The following is a 16,015-nucleotide window of genomic DNA, read 5'->3' as shown; positions in this document are numbered from 1 at the left end:
AAGGAAGAAGTTCAAGTTGCACTGAAGGCATTGGTGAAAAACAAGGCTCCAGAAGCTGACAGAATAGCAATTGAGATGTTTCAACAAAAGAATGCAGCACAGGAAGTGCTCACTTATCTATGCCAAGAAATTTGGAAGATAGCTACCTGGACAACCGACTGAAGGAGATCCATATTATGCCTATTCCCAAGAAAGGTGATCCAACCAAATGTGGAAATTATTGAACAATATCATTAATATCACACCAAAGCAAAATTTTGCTAAAGGTCATTCAAAAGAGGCTGCAGCAGTTTATTGACAAGGAGCTGCCAGAAATTCAGATCAGATTCAGAAGAGGACATGGAACCAGGGATGTCATTGCTGATGTCAAATGGATCCTGGCTAGCAGTAGAGAATACCAGAAGGGTGTTTACCTATGTTTTATTGACTATGCAAAAGCATTTAACTATGTGGATCATAACAAATTATGGATAATGTTGCAAAAACTGGAAATTCCAGAACGCTTAATTGAGCTCATGAGGAACCTGTACATATAGATCAAGAGGCAGTTGTTCCAACAGAACAAAGGGATACTGTGTGCTTTAAAGTCATGAAAGGTGTGTGTCAGGGTTTTACACTTCACCATACCTATTCAATCTGTATGCTGAGCAAATAATCCAAGAAGATGGACTATATGAAGAAGAATGGGGCATCAGGATTGGAGGAAGACTCATTAACAATCTGTGTTATGCAGATGACACAACCTTGCTTGCTGAAAGTGAAGAGGACTTCAAGCACTTACTGATGAAGATCAAAGACCACAGCCTTCAGTATGGATTATACCTCAACATAAAGAAAACTAAAATCATTACAACTGGACCAATAAGCAACATCATGATAATCGGAGAAAAGACACAAGTTGTCAAGGATTTTATTTTACGTGGATCCACAATAGACACACATGGAACCAGCAGGTAAGAAATCAAAAGACTCATTGCATTGGGCAAATCTGCTGCAAAGGACCTCTTTAAAGTGTCGAAAAGCAAAGACGTCACCTTGAAGACTAAGGTGCACCTGACCCAAACCATGGTATTTTCAATGGCATCTTACGCCTGCGAAAGCTGGGCAATGAATAAGGAAGACCTAAGAATGATTGATGCCTTTGAATTGTGGTGTTGGAAAAGAATATTGTGTATATCATGGCCTGCCAAAAGAATGAACAGGTCTGTCATGGAAGAAGTAAAACTAGAATGCTCCTTAGAAGCAAGAATGGCACGACTGCATCTTACATACTTTGGACATATTGTCAGGAGGGAGCAGTCCCTGTAGGACATCATGCTTGGCAATGTACAGCGTCATCGGAGAAAAGAAAGAGGCTCAACAGAATGGGTAGTTACAGTGACTGCAACAATGAGTTCAAGCATAACAACGATTGTGAGCATGGTGCAGGGATGGGCAGGGTTTTGCTCTGTGGTTCATGGGGTCGCTATGAGTTGGAATTTACCCGACAGCTCCTAACAACAATAACACTTTTCTAAGCAGTAAGATGTGTGCTATCCACATCCCTGATTTCTTGGAGAAATGTATTATGTAGAGAGACAGGCAATAAGCAAGTAAAATTGATTGAATGGCAACTGGTGGTATGGCAAGGAAGTTGAGATTACTTTGATGAATTTGAACAAATTAAGATCAACTGCGAAACTTAGGCTTGGCCAAATTCACATTTGCTTCATAGTTGCTACACAATTTCATAGAGGTAGAGTGGATATAAGAAACCTGGTGGCACAAATTAATTTTTGGTCTAGAGTGGATGTAATGGAGACCATCACATTATTTGCTTCAGAGGGGATATGGATACTTTCATTTAAAGAAACAAGCAAACAAGCAAAAAAACAAACAGATAGCTATTTTCTATGGTGTAAAGCACCTGGATTTAAAGAGTAAAGGGAAATACAGTCAGAATTGTTGACAGTTAAGGGTGTGTATAATTAAAAATATATATGTATTGTGGACACCTCTTTCAACTATGTTCATAGATACCAGTTGCCATCAGGTAGACTCCAACTCATGGCAACCCCATGTGTGTTAGAATAGAACTGTGTTCCATGGGGTTTTGAATGGCTAATTTTTTGGAAATGGATTGCCAGGCCTTCTTTCAAGGTACCTTTGAGTGGACTCAGTCTTACATTTTGGTTCTTTCCATTACATTTCATACTACCTAATCTGGTGTCTGTACCTGAATGTCCTCAGGTCTTCTGGGATGCAGAAGATAAAATGGCATTAGAGATGCAAGGTATTTATGAATCCTTTTTTTTTTTTAGTGACATAGTGGAAACCCTGATGGCGTAGTAGGTAAGTGCTATAGTTGCTACCCAAAGGATCAGCTGTTAAAATCCACCAGGCGCTCCTTGGAAATTCTATGGGGCAGTTCTACTCTGACCTATAGGATCACCATGAGTCAGAATCTACTTGATACCAATGGGTTTGGTTTTGGTTTGGAGTGGTGTAGTGGTTAAGAACTTGACTGTTAGCCAAAAAGTTTGGCTGGAGCAGTTCTACTCTTTCCTATAAGGTCGCTATTATTCAGAATCGACTGGATGGCAAAGCATTTGGTTTTGGTTTTTGTATGAAAATTACAGGGGAGAAAGAGATCAGCAGCAGGCTGGAAAAAAAATGTCACACAATAGCAGCTTTGAGCATTTATTGGCTAGTCTAAATGAAAATCATAGAACTAAGAATGCTTATTGTACAGTTCCATGCTAATCAGAAATGGTAAACTAATATACTGTCCCTCCTTCCCAATATGTTCAGTAAAAAATGAGGAAGTTTTAGAAAGCAGGTTCCCTTGGCTTGAGAGCTGAAGCTGAACCTATAAAAGACAGCCTGAGCTAAAGACTGCTGGTTTACTCTACCCCTTGCTGCGTATGTTCTCTTGAAGACATAACTTGAAGACAGAGTTAAGTATTATACCTCTATGGCTGGTCTCCATCAGTATAAAACAGGTGTTGATAAGGTTACACACAAACACACTAATGCCAATAAAATAATATTGTTCTAATCTTCCCTGAACTGTGTCTTCCAGATAATTTCTGTAGAAATGACTTCATTGTTTTCAAAAAATGTTACATGTGGCAAATCTGTTAAAAAAAAAAAAAAAAAAAACCTTCTGGATTACCTTCAGACAGGGCAGAAATTTATATTGTTATGCATTTATACATATTTTCATGAAGCTAATTGAAGAGAAGTCCAGATGAAGAACAGGATTGTGGAGATTAGAGTTTAAGAGCTTGCACCCTGTCCAAATGCAAGTTCTGTTGAATCTACCTGTAAAATAGCTCTGAAATCTCTGTTTGTTTTATATCCACAACCATCAACTGAATCCAAACCAGTATTATATTTCCTCTAACATATTCCAGTAGTTGGTGTCTCATTTTCTTCTGCCTCAATGCTAGTAGTCATTCTTTGTTCTTCAAAATCAATTCATCAAATTTAACTTCAAACTACAGCCATAGTCCATTCATATTTCTTTATTAACACCTTAGCTATCTTAAAAATCTCAACATCATCTTTATTCTGGTCTTTGAGCAATTGGTTTTGTTTCCAATTTAGATGCTCTATATCAGTTCTTTATAGAGGAGGCCAACTTACAAATTACTGAAAACTGTTCAATGGCTTCCCATTGCACTTAGAAATTCAGCTTCTTCTCATTGACTTATAAAGGCCTAAATGACCTGGCCTGTGCCTTTCTTTAACCTCCTCAGATGTGACTTTTCCCCTTTACTTACCATGTTCTGACTACCACAGCCTTTTATTCTTCCTCAAAACTTAACAAGAATTTTCTGTTTTCTCCTAGAACGTTTGTAACTCATGTTTCTGATACTTACTTCTTGCAGTTCTTTTCCTCAATTTTTTGATTGGTTGGTTCTTTCAACTATTTCAGGTCTCAATTCAAATTGATGTCTTCCCTAATTAACATTTCTGAGTTCTTCTCACCTCTACCCATTCTCCTTCACATCAACCTCTTATTTTTCATCAAGGAGCTGCTTTTTGTTTCCTGAAACTTAATGTTTCCATTTTATTTGCTTAATATTGATTTCTTCCACTATAAAAACATTCCTAACATCAGGGACCTTGTCTACTTCCCTGTTACTTTCCCAATTCCTAGAATATTACCTCAAATATGAATAAATACATGAATGTAAAATAAAGATTTCAAGTAATTTGTGATAAAGTAAGAAATCAAGCTATTATGCAGAGAAATGTTCAGAGCAGTAGATTTCCAAACTTTTTTTTCCCCTTCTTTGAAATTAGTTTCCTATAGCATTACATAATGAATAAATTTTCATTTTTTTTTTCTATCAGTGGAACAATGAAAACAACACATATATCCAGGATCTAGAGGATGGTTAAAAATAAATAAATAAATAAAATAAAAAATAAAAATAAATTTTTATTTTTTTTTTTTAGAGAATGGTTATGTAAATTATTTAGCACAAAATTTTGAGATATTGTGTGACCATTAAAATTATAATTATGAAAACTGTAACATAGGATAAAGGTCATTATTACCTTGTCTTTTCTCATAGGGAAGTAGAAATTATGTATACTCAACCAGGTCAAAAAATGTTACATGAAGCCAATGTTATCATAAATTTGAAATAATTTAGTTTAAGAAATGCATTTGTAAACTATTTTTATGACAAGCCCGTATATCCTTGGTGAAAAGAATTTTATAGCAAAATAGATTCCATTGAAGACATTATGCTTCCATCCTCTCTTTTTGGCTCCTCCGCAAAATAGCTCTGGGAATTTGGTGGTTATCGTGTGTTCATAAGTCTCTACTCTGGTACCTGTTAGGTCTACAGGGAGACCATGCAACATCTGCACCACTTTATTAATCCCTGAGAGGCTGCAGTTCTAAAATTATTAATATAGCTGAGGTTGGCTACAAAAAAAAAAAAGTTATAATAGCAACTTTACTTTGTCTTCTCAAGCAGCCTTTTGAAATTTGTTCAACTCATTATCTTTCTTCCTTTCGCTTTAGCTACTCTATGTTCAAGAGTAACCTTCAGAGTCTCTTCTGACATCCATTTTTGTCTTTAACTCTTTTCTGTGTTTTTAATGACATTTTGCTTTCTTCCTATGTGATGTTATCCCACAACTCATCTGGTCTTTGGTCTTTAGTGTTCAATGCTTAAAATTTTCCTTGAGATGGTCTCTAAATTCAGGTGGGCTATACTCAAGGTCATACTTTGGCTCTCCTGGACTTGTCTTAATTTTCTTCGGCTTCAACATGAACTTGCATATGAGCAATTGAATATCTGTTCCACGGTCAGCCCCTGTCTTTGTTCTGACTGATGATATTGAGATTCTCCATCATTTCTTTCTGCAGGTGATTGATTTGATTCCTTTGTATTCCATCAGAAGTCCACGTGTATAGTCGCCATTTATATTGTTGAAAAACGTATTTTCAATGAAGAAGTCGTTGGGCTTGCAAAATACTGTCATGCGATCTTGTGCATCGTTTCTATCACCAAGGCCATTTCATTTTTAAATTTGCTTAATTTTTCTCTACGGTTTTTCTCAAACTTGGCAAGATTGTGTCTGATTATGTCATATATTAAATGACATATTGTTATTTACTGCTGTGCTTGATTCCACTTTTTTTTCTTATTTATCTTTATTTTTTCCCTTTCTTTTTTCACAAATTGTTTGCTTTTTTAAAAATTTTTAAGTTCAAAGATTCTTTACTTAATAATTCTTTTTTAGAAATCACATAATAAGACAATTCAGCCTATGGAGTTACCTACACCAAAGCTCAGGATTGTGATTATGCCATGCAGATATCATAGTGTTCTCATATTTAATAATGCAAAAGGGTGTGTTGTTTTGAATTTGATTTATTCTTTAATTCAAGAGTTGTTCTGAAGAATAATTTTAATTGCACACTAATGGGTGTGTTACGCTTACCTTTTACATACTAACATATAGTTTCTAAATTTATATTTTATTTTGCTGAACTAAGGCTATTTTTCAAAATAAACCTTGAACCCTATATATTAAAAGCCAACTTCCTATTTTATCATCCAATAATTTTAGATTTTATTTTTTTGTCTTTTTTCTTAATCATTTTCAAATGAAAAATATCTTCTTATGCTCAGTGGTTACCATCTCTAAATTTGAGTGATATTTTTTTCTTCTTCTTCACCAGCCTCTAGCCATTAGAGCCTATAACTCTTTTAATCTTTCCAGTTTACACCTGAAGTAAGTGTGGAGGAACATGGCTCTTAGAAGCAATATATCTACTATATATTTCCTAACTGAGATGGACTGTTTTTTTCTCACTTACCTTCTCTGGCCATACTAGAATTATAGAGATTGAAACTGTAATTTTTATTTTTGCAAGCCTCTGCTTCCTGTATCTGCAGTTGTTTTTTCTTGTCTTGATTGTGTGTTTCTGTATGGATACAATGTGCTATCACTGTTACTGAATATCTGGTATATAAACTGTCCTGAAACTTGAGTGCAGAACTCTGGAGAATGGCAGATCTTAACTATATATTGATAAATTTGCAAGTGTCTATTACAGCACCCAGAACACTGCAATCTGAACTTGTTCAAGGAAAGGGATGGAGAAAAGAGGAGCTATTTGGAGGCAAAATGGGCTGTTAACTGAGAGAGAATGAATATTGTCTAGTTAGAAAATATTTAAACCATACTTGTTGCTGTTGTGTCCATTCTAACTCATAGTGATCCTATAGGTCAAGGTAGAACTGCCCCATAGGGTTTCCAGAGGCAGCTGGTGGATTTGAACTGTGGACCTTTTGGTTAGCAGCTGAGCTCTTAACTCCTACATTTTAAAAGGGTGACTCCTTTCTGCTTAACTTGTGGAGATAGATGCCAATAATACCCTGTTTTAGAAACTTTTGGTGTCCCTGTTATAGCTCTCATTCCTTTGAAAGAAGTTTATGATATGTGCAACTATAATATACAAGTGCTACTGAGATACGACATGGTAGATATTCAAGAGAAATTTAGGTAGCAATCTTCTGCCTCCTTCATCCTACAACCCTGTTGCCATTTTAATATATTTTACAAACAGTTCTGGGCAAATTAATTCTAAATTCTACAGTAAATTGTGCTGCTATGATAATTCAAATGCAATGACAATATACTTTGAAAATCCCCAAAATATTTGAAAACTAATTCACTTCTAAAAAAAAAAAAAAATCCCATAGATCAAAGAAGAAATAATAAAGGACACTTGAAAGTGTTTTGAAGTCAATAAAAACAAAAACACAACATATTGGAATTTGTGGGAAGCCACTGAAAAATTCCTTTTTTAAAAATGGGAACACAATGCATGTTTGTAATAAAACTTTTTTTTCCAGTAGAGATTGCTATAAATAGACATTTTAAATTCCTATTTCCCTTGATTTGTAAGTCCCAAGCTCTGCTAACAGATCAGGTTGTGTTCATACCTTTCACAATGTAGAGGTATATAAAAATGACTTTATTTTTTTAAGCAACAAAACTGTTTATAATACAGAGGAACTTTCTTTTTCAATTAACAGTGTATCATGATGGCCTCACCACAGTCAGAAACAAAAGCCTAGCCTGTGAACACTCCAACCTCTCACTGCATGCAAGCAGAAATAATTCTTTCACCTTCTCAGTGGAGGCACTTGGGTCTCCTGGTTATGAACTTTTTAATTTAGAATTTTCTCTTTATTTTAAAGGTCCAGAATGCTTCAAAACAAGACGAAGCAGCTTCTCTATGAATCCTGTGACCAGTGGACTAGATCTCCATCTATTGGGTCATATAACAGCTTGTTCATGTAACTTTTACTGTAATAACTATAAGGGAATTTAATCATTTGTTTGCAGCAGTTTCTACTCTATGAAATGTTAATATCTAAAATTAAGGATTGAGTGTTATTCACCATTTTATGCCCAGTGGAAACTATTATCAAGTATTTTAAACAAATTAAGAAATAAAGAAGTCAGTAAATTAATGGATAGATGAATATGGAAGAATTTTCACCATTCCATAACTAAACACAACCTGTAGTTTTCATCATGCCATTGTCAAATAATACTAGTTTCCATCCCAGTGCCTTTTTTCTTCTTGGCATTCCAGGGATGGAGGCCATCCACATATGGATATCAGTGCCCTTCTGTCTCGTTTATCTGTGTGCTATCCTAGGAAATGTCTCTATTCTCTTTATTATCAGAATGGATTCCAATCTGCATGAGCCCATGTATTTCTTTCTCTGTATGCTCTCTGTGGCTGAGCTGATCATCTCCACCACTGCCATGCCCAAAATCCTCAGCATTTTTTGGTTCCATGACAGGGAGATCTACTTTGAAGCCTGCCTTGTACAAGTCTTTCTCATTCATTCACTATGCAGTATGGCCTCAGGGTTTATCTTGGCCATGGCCTTTGACCGCTATGTAGCTATCTGCAAACCTCTGAGACATTCCACTATTCTGACACATAGAGTTATCAAGAACTTGGGGCTGGCTGTTGTCTTCCGTGGGATTTTGCTTTTCAGTCCTCAGCCCTTCATGCTGCGGTGGCTCCCCTACTGCAGAACTAATATCATCCCTCACACTTACTGTGAATTCATGGCCCTCATCAAGCTCGCTTGTGCAGAGACCAGGATCTGCAGAATATACAGCCTGACTGCTGCCTTCCTTACTGGGGGTTTAGATTTCATTTTAATCATATGCTCCTATGTTGTCATCTTTACACTGTTTTCCATCTCCCATCCAAAGCTGCTCGGCTCAAGACCTTGGGCACTTGTGGATCCCATGTGTGTGTGATTTTAGTGGCCTATACTCCTGCATTTTTCTCCTTCCTTACTCACAGGTTTGGGCACCACGTGGCTCCTCATATTCATATCTTTGTGGCTAACATCTACCTCCTTTTTCCACCCATGGTGAATCCAACGATCTATGGCATAAGAACCAAGAGGATTAGAGAACAGTTCCTTCAAGTTTTGACTTCTCACAAATCCTGATATAACCAATTCGTCTCCTAACACATTTCATTGCCTTATAGGGAAAAAAAAAAAAAAGTGTAAGTCCTTTCTCCAGAATCGTGGTTTCATCTATTTTCTATTCATAATACTTGAAGTAATAATCAGGATTGATTATGTTTTCTTCTCCTCAGAAAACTGGTTTCAAGAATGACAAATTTAGGTGATTTATTCTTGGTATCTCCATATCATATGTACACATTGGCAACTGGTTTGCTCTCACAAACTTATCTTCTTGTTCAGCTCATGACTTTTTATCAGTCTGACTTTTATTGTCTGACATTCACTAAGATACCATACATGTATAGGTCTCAGTTAACAGGATTGTCCACATCTCCTGGACAATAAAACTGAAAACTTTTTAAATCGGTAATCTTGGAAATTGTGATGGCACTAATAAAATATACTTTGAGTAGGCAGATGAAGAAACTCTCATGATATGCCTTCCAGACGTTATCCTTGGATATTTTCTGACATAGTCTTATTTTATTATCTAGAGAGAATTCTCTGAAACTTCTTAAGTAATATTTATGCTCACAAATACTCCCCCCAAAATCTTAATTATATCCAAAATTATTCTTTTCTATGTGATTCAAGTTGATTATTTTAAAATACCTACGTCTCCTCTCTCATTCTTTCATGATCTTGTATGTTTACCCCTAATCTATCTTGTAAAATAGGAAAACACTTTGTTTTTAGCACCTCCTTACCATTCATCATTCTAGCTGTTCTTCCTTGTGATATTACCCCTTCTCCTGCTTTTCTGAGCTCCAATGGCCCCAGTTTGTACAAAATATCATATAGGATGAGCCATTAGATATATATAATATAAAAATTATGTTTTCTTTAAGATCCACACTATTCCTGTTGGTGCCCCCAAACTCTTTTTTTATTTGGTCATAACCTATCACTAACTAACCTATTGCCATTGAGTTGATTCTGACTCATAGCAACCCTACAGGACAGAGTAGAACTGCCCCATAGAGTTTCCAAGGAGTGCCTGGCAGATTCGAACTGCCAACCTTTTGGCTAGCAGCCTTAGCACTTAACCACTATGCCACTAGGTTTCATAGTGCCACAGGGCTTCATAGAAGCACATTTTACCAAACTCTTCTTCTGCTAGACTGCCTCTTTTTAATGTAGAGTTATAGAGTACCATGTCATTTTTCCTTTGATTTTTTTTTTTAATTTCTTATTTCTGGACAAATTAAGGCCTATTCAGTTGTCAGGTGTCAGGCAGTGCAAGATTTCTTTCTGCTGGCTCCTGTATGATTTTACAACTTCTCCCCTGAGGAAAGTATTAACTGTATTTCTAAAGGTTTGAACTTACTTTTATTGTCCTTGATTTGACATTGTCATGGCTGGAGGGAATATACTTGCATATTTAAAATTAAATTAGAGTTAGTATAAGACTAGCATATAAAACTACTAGCTCACAAGAACAACTGCTCAATTTTGAATCACTAAACCATTACTGACAAGCTGCATTGATCATCAAGTTACAGAACCTCTCTGTGCCTCAGTTTCCTTAATTGTAAAAGGAGATATTAATTGTAACTATTTCAGAAAATAATTTCAATACTTAAAATCATGGTATATGGTTCCACTGTGTTCAATTTATGAGAAGCTTGAAAAGCACAAGTCTGGAATTAAAAAATAATAATTTTCTAGCAGCAGTATTTAAAGTGAAATCCAGAGCAGAAATCGGAAATAATTTCATCCTCCAAAGTCCTATTTTCAATAAACCTGATACAGATAATGCTGATTGGCCAGAGCAGATAAAAAGAGAAAAGCCCTTCAAGAAAAAGGAAATAGAAAAATGGAACTGATAGATTTTCAGAACTATCTTCATGGTTGTATTCAAACCGAGACTACATGATTCTTTAAGTGAAAAGAGATGGCTGTGGCTCATAGTCCAACTCTCATTAGTAATGTTTTTGTAACTTAATATTGAAGAATTATATGCAATTATTTCTGAATCAATGATAAAACATGTTCTCGAGTAGTCAGGAATGTAGGATACCAATCAATCGCCTAATAATACAGCCAGTTGCTTAACTGAAGAAGATTTATTCGGTGAATGTTTACTGTGTCCTGTTTAGCTGTTTCTAAAATATGTAATTAGAATGGATCTACATGGTAGGAAGGTGAATTTCCACATAGTTTTTTGGCCAGTGGAGTAAGAAAGCTGGAGTAAAAGAGAAAGTTTAGTAGAAGGCTTTCCAGCACTCTTTCCCCTCCAGATAGCTACGTCAGCCTTTTGCAGGGCCGAGGTTAGTAAATTAAGAAAGGATTTAGGAAGGGTAATAACCCCTACAACCTTGAGATTTTTAATAGTTGTATCTAGCTATGTGATTCCTGCCCCTGCCCCCTCACCCCAAAGCAATTTTATTTTTATTTACTATCTGGAGGGGAGAGAGTGCTGGAAAGCCTACAACTCTACTCTTTGGAAGCTGTACACATGTGCAGCCACCACTCAAGGGGTATGAAAAGATGTTTATATTTTTTGGTTTAATTAAAAATTATGGTGTCCCAATACATTAAATTATAATCCTTGATTGTATTCCTTTAATTTAGGAGATTTGTATGTATTTTAAGGCCTTTCCATTACTTGATAAGAAAAGTAGCTGCTGTATCCCATGAATGATTCAGGAGAAAACTAAGCTAAAGAAACAAAAATTCCATATGCAAGCATATTGTTATTACCATTTAATTTTAATATTTGCCCTTTCATAAAGCAGGACTTTCATAGAATTATTGTTATTTAAAACCTGTCTTTATTCAGATTTCCTTATTTTTTACCTAACATTCTTTTTCTGTTCCAGGATCCAGTCTAGGATATGATATTAGATCTAGTCATTGTGTTTTCTTAGGCTCTTCTTGACTATAATTTCTTTTTTTCAAATTTTTCTTGTTTTTGACAACCTTGTTAGTTTTGAAAAACTCTGTTCATATATTTTTTCTGCTGTTCTCCTTTAGACCCAACCCAAAGCCAGGACTTTTTCCTATTACCTAGTAAATGGTTTTTAGATATAATTCCAAGTGCTGAATATGCTGTGTCTAGTACCTGAAGAATTATACCAGAATTAAATTATGCGCTTAATTTTTAGTGGTTTGAAGTATAAGGTACATTCATTTTTCCCTTATTTTGGGACATGCCTGAGACCAACAGACTGTTAAATATTCACTGATGGGATAGGCCACTAAATAATATAGGATTCATCTCCCACTCTTTTGAGCATATTCCTCTTACCAAGAGTCCAAAAGACTTTTCACTATATGTTCAACTAGTCTCCTTAAAATTAACCAAAAAGATGTTCTCCAGGAAATCCTGATGGCCCAGAGTCTTTGAACTACATGAAGACAGTAGTAAAATTTACAAAATCCTGGGCATAACTGAATTTATGTACTGTTTTTTGTTCCATATAAATACGTACTGTTTTTGATCTTTCTTCCTGATAGAGATAGGAAATAATGCATCTGCCAGAACAATGCCCACATGCCAGGAACCTAAAGAATTTAGAAAAAAAATACATCTGGCACAGCAAGTGAAACTGGGCCACTAACTGATTATGTTTATTCCATTCTCTTCCTTCAGTGACTGTCTAAGAAGAAACAAATGTATTGGGACTGGAAAATGGTACAATCACTATGGAAAATGATATGGTACCTTCTCAAAAAACTAGAAATAGAAATACCATATGATGCAGTAATCCTACTCCAAGGAATATATTCTAGAAAAATAAGAGCCATCACAGGAATGGACATATGCACACCCATGTTCATTGCAGCATTATTCATGATAGCAAAAAGATGGAAACAACCTAAGTATCCATCAACAGATGAAGGAATAAACAAATTATGGTACATACACACAATGGAATACCATAAAATGAGTGATGTTCCATGTGAAACATCTCACAACTTGGATGAATCTGGAGGGCATTGTGCTGAGTAAAATAAGTCAATCACTAAAGGTCAAATATTGTATGAAACCGCTTTTATAAAAACAGAAGAAAAGGTTTAAAAAGGTTTACACACAGAAAAAAAAATCTTTGATGGTTATGAGGGAAGAAGGGATGGAAAGAGGAAATTACTAACGAGGTAGTACAGAAATGTTAACTTCAATGATGGAAAAAGCAACACACAATATAGGGAAGTTTGCACAACTTGACTAAGACAAAGCCATAGAAGCTTCTGAGAAACACTCAAACACCTTGAGGGACCAAATCACTGGGGCTGAAGACTGAGGTCCACAGCCTCAAGGGACAGCTAAGGCAATTGGCAGAACATAGTTCATAAAATGTTCTACATCATCTTTGGTGAGTAGTGTCTGGGATCTTAAAAGCTTGTGAGCAGCCATCTAAGATACATCTATTGGTTCCATGAATCCCAAAGCAAAGGAGTATGGAAAACAAACAAACAAAGATACAAGGAAAATATTAGTTCAGAGGACTAATGGACCACATGAACAACAGCCTTTACCAGCCTGAGCTCAGAACTAGATGGTGCATGGCTACCACCACTGATGTATCTGACAGGGATCACAATAAAGGATCCCAGACAGAGTGGAAGAAAATATAGAACAAAATTCAAATTCACAGAAAGAAAGAAAGAAAGAGAGATTTGGATTAGAGGCAGGGCCAAGTTGGCAGAGTAGTTAAAAGATTCCTGTGGTCCCTCTTACAACAAAGACCCAAAAAAACAAGTTAGCCAATAATATATGACAATCTAGAAGCCCTGAACATCAAAGTCAAAGTTGAGGAATCAGACTGAGTGGCGGGGGAGGGAGAGATGGTTCAGAAGCAGTGACTTGGCCTGCACTGGAATGGTTGGTCTGGATTGGCTGGTGTGCATGGTGAGGCAAGTAGTGGCACTTGGGACACATTTTCCAAAGCAGGAGACACTGAGCAGTAGAGAGTCTGCTCAAACCTCCAGGACTGGAGAGAAGAGATGCTCAATCAGCAAAAGGTAAGTACTTGTGTCTAACCTACCGCACAGATCCAAAAAAAAAAAAAAAATCCCCTTTGGGAAGAATCTCCCATTTACTTGCCCCCACACCAATCTGCACTGGGTCCTGACCCAGCTTCAACAACTGCGATACCCCCTGGGCTAGAAGCAGGACCTGTTGTGGGTTCTGAGCCATTCTCCCAACTTTGGTGATGGAAACAAATAACAAACAGGAAAAAATAATCTGTCTGCTCCCTTAAGCTGGGAACTCAGAGAAGGCACAGGACTTTTGCTTAGGCACAGACATAAAGGGTCCACAGACTTTGAATGCCTTTCACCCCTGCATAGTTCTGTAATAGCATAGGCCCTCATTAGCACAGTAAAATAGGGTATATACCTGAAGTGTATTCTCAACTTATCGGCTATAGGGAGAAGTGGTTGATTGATGACATTTGATACAACCCTGCCTGTTAAGCAGGGTCTTCACCTATCCACATCAGGGACATGAGGACTTGTGGCTCCATCCATGCAATCTAACCACCCACGACAGGGTCCAGGAGTAAGTGGTACCTCACAGTCCTTCCAGCCAACAGCATTGGGTGCCCATAGTCCGGCTACAAAACCCACTCACCAACACTTTCTAGGGAACAGAGACATGCTCTCCTCACAGACACTCAGGGGCAGCCATAAGCCCCCTGCCTTGCTCAGTGCATGGCCCCCTACTTCAGCCAGATACCTGTACCTGTCCTTCTAGGAATGTAGGTGAAAGCCTGCACCACACACTTGGTGACCAACTACCTGGTCACTTGAGCTGAATCCATATAAGAAAAGTAAATGAACTCCTGGGCTCACATACCTAGTAACACGTCTAACCACCTGGTGACAGGAGGTGAGAGCTTCAAAGATGCCAATAATCAAATGAGTTCACACCACCAGCCTATTTGGGCAGATCAAAACAAAACAAAGCAAGAAGGTAGGACACAATAAGAAAACGAAATAGATATAATAATGTATTGATGGCTCAGAGACAACAGTCAATGTCATATTACATAAAAATGAAGACCATAATGCCTTCAGCAAGCTCCCAAAACAAAGAATCAAGAAACCTTCCAAAGGAAGAAAATTTCTTGGAGTTACAATCCAAAAGATTAATATGCAGCGCTCTTCAAGAGATGAGGAGGAGATCAGGTAAAATTCAGAACAAGACAAGGAACACACAGACAAAGCAAGAGAGGAACTTAAGAAGGTTATACAAGAGCATAATGACAAATTGAACAGGCTGTAAGAATCCATAAAGAGACGGAAATTCAGAAGATTCACAGTAAAATTTCAGAATTAGACAACTCAATAAAAAATCATAAGAGCAGAATTGAGGCAATGGAAGTCAGAATTAGTGAGACTACAGGTAAAGCACTTGACACCAATTTATTTGAGAAAAAAATCAGATAAAATAATTAAAAAAAGGAATAAACCCTAAGAATTGTGTGAGACTCTATCAAGAAGACTAACATACAAGTGATTGGAATATAAGGACAGGTGGACATAACAGAAAATATAGAAAGAATTGTCGAAAACTTATTGGCAGAAAACTTCCCTGATATCATGGAAGATGAGAAGATATCTATCTAAGAAGCTCATTGAATCCAACACAAGGTAGATCCCAAAAGAAAGTCACCAAGACATATTATAATTACACTTTCCAAAAGCAAAGATAAAGAGAGAATTTTAAGAGCAGCTAGGGATAAACAATAAGTCACCTACAAAGGAGAATCAATTAAAATAAGCTTGGACTACTCAGCAGAAGCAATGCAGCAAAGAAGGCAATGGGATGACAAATATAAAGCCTTGAAGGAAAAAAAAAAAATGCCAGCCGAGATTATATATCCAGCAAAGTTGTCTCTCAAATATGATGGTAAAATTAGAGCACTTCCAAATAAACAGAAGTTTAGGGAATTTGCAAAAACAAAACTAATATTATAAGAAATACTAAAGGGAGTCATCCAGTTAGAAAATCAATAACATCAGATAACAACCCAAGACTAGAA

General features: G+C 36.5%; 1 pseudogene; it reads left to right on the top strand.

Moving 5' to 3' along the window:
- The first annotated feature begins 8,052 nt into the window (after window positions 1–8,052).
- Window positions 8,053–9,002, top strand: LOC126079245 (olfactory receptor 52D1-like; annotated as a pseudogene).
- Window positions 9,003–16,015: the final 7,013 nt, after the last annotated feature.

The sequence above is a fragment of the Elephas maximus genome, chromosome 7 (assembly GCF_024166365.1).
Source record: "Elephas maximus indicus isolate mEleMax1 chromosome 7, mEleMax1 primary haplotype, whole genome shotgun sequence".
NCBI classification, from domain to species: Eukaryota; Metazoa; Chordata; class Mammalia; order Proboscidea; family Elephantidae; genus Elephas; species Elephas maximus.
The sequence above is the reverse complement of the archived record's forward strand: the minus strand, read 5'-3'. Positions and strand labels throughout refer to the sequence as shown.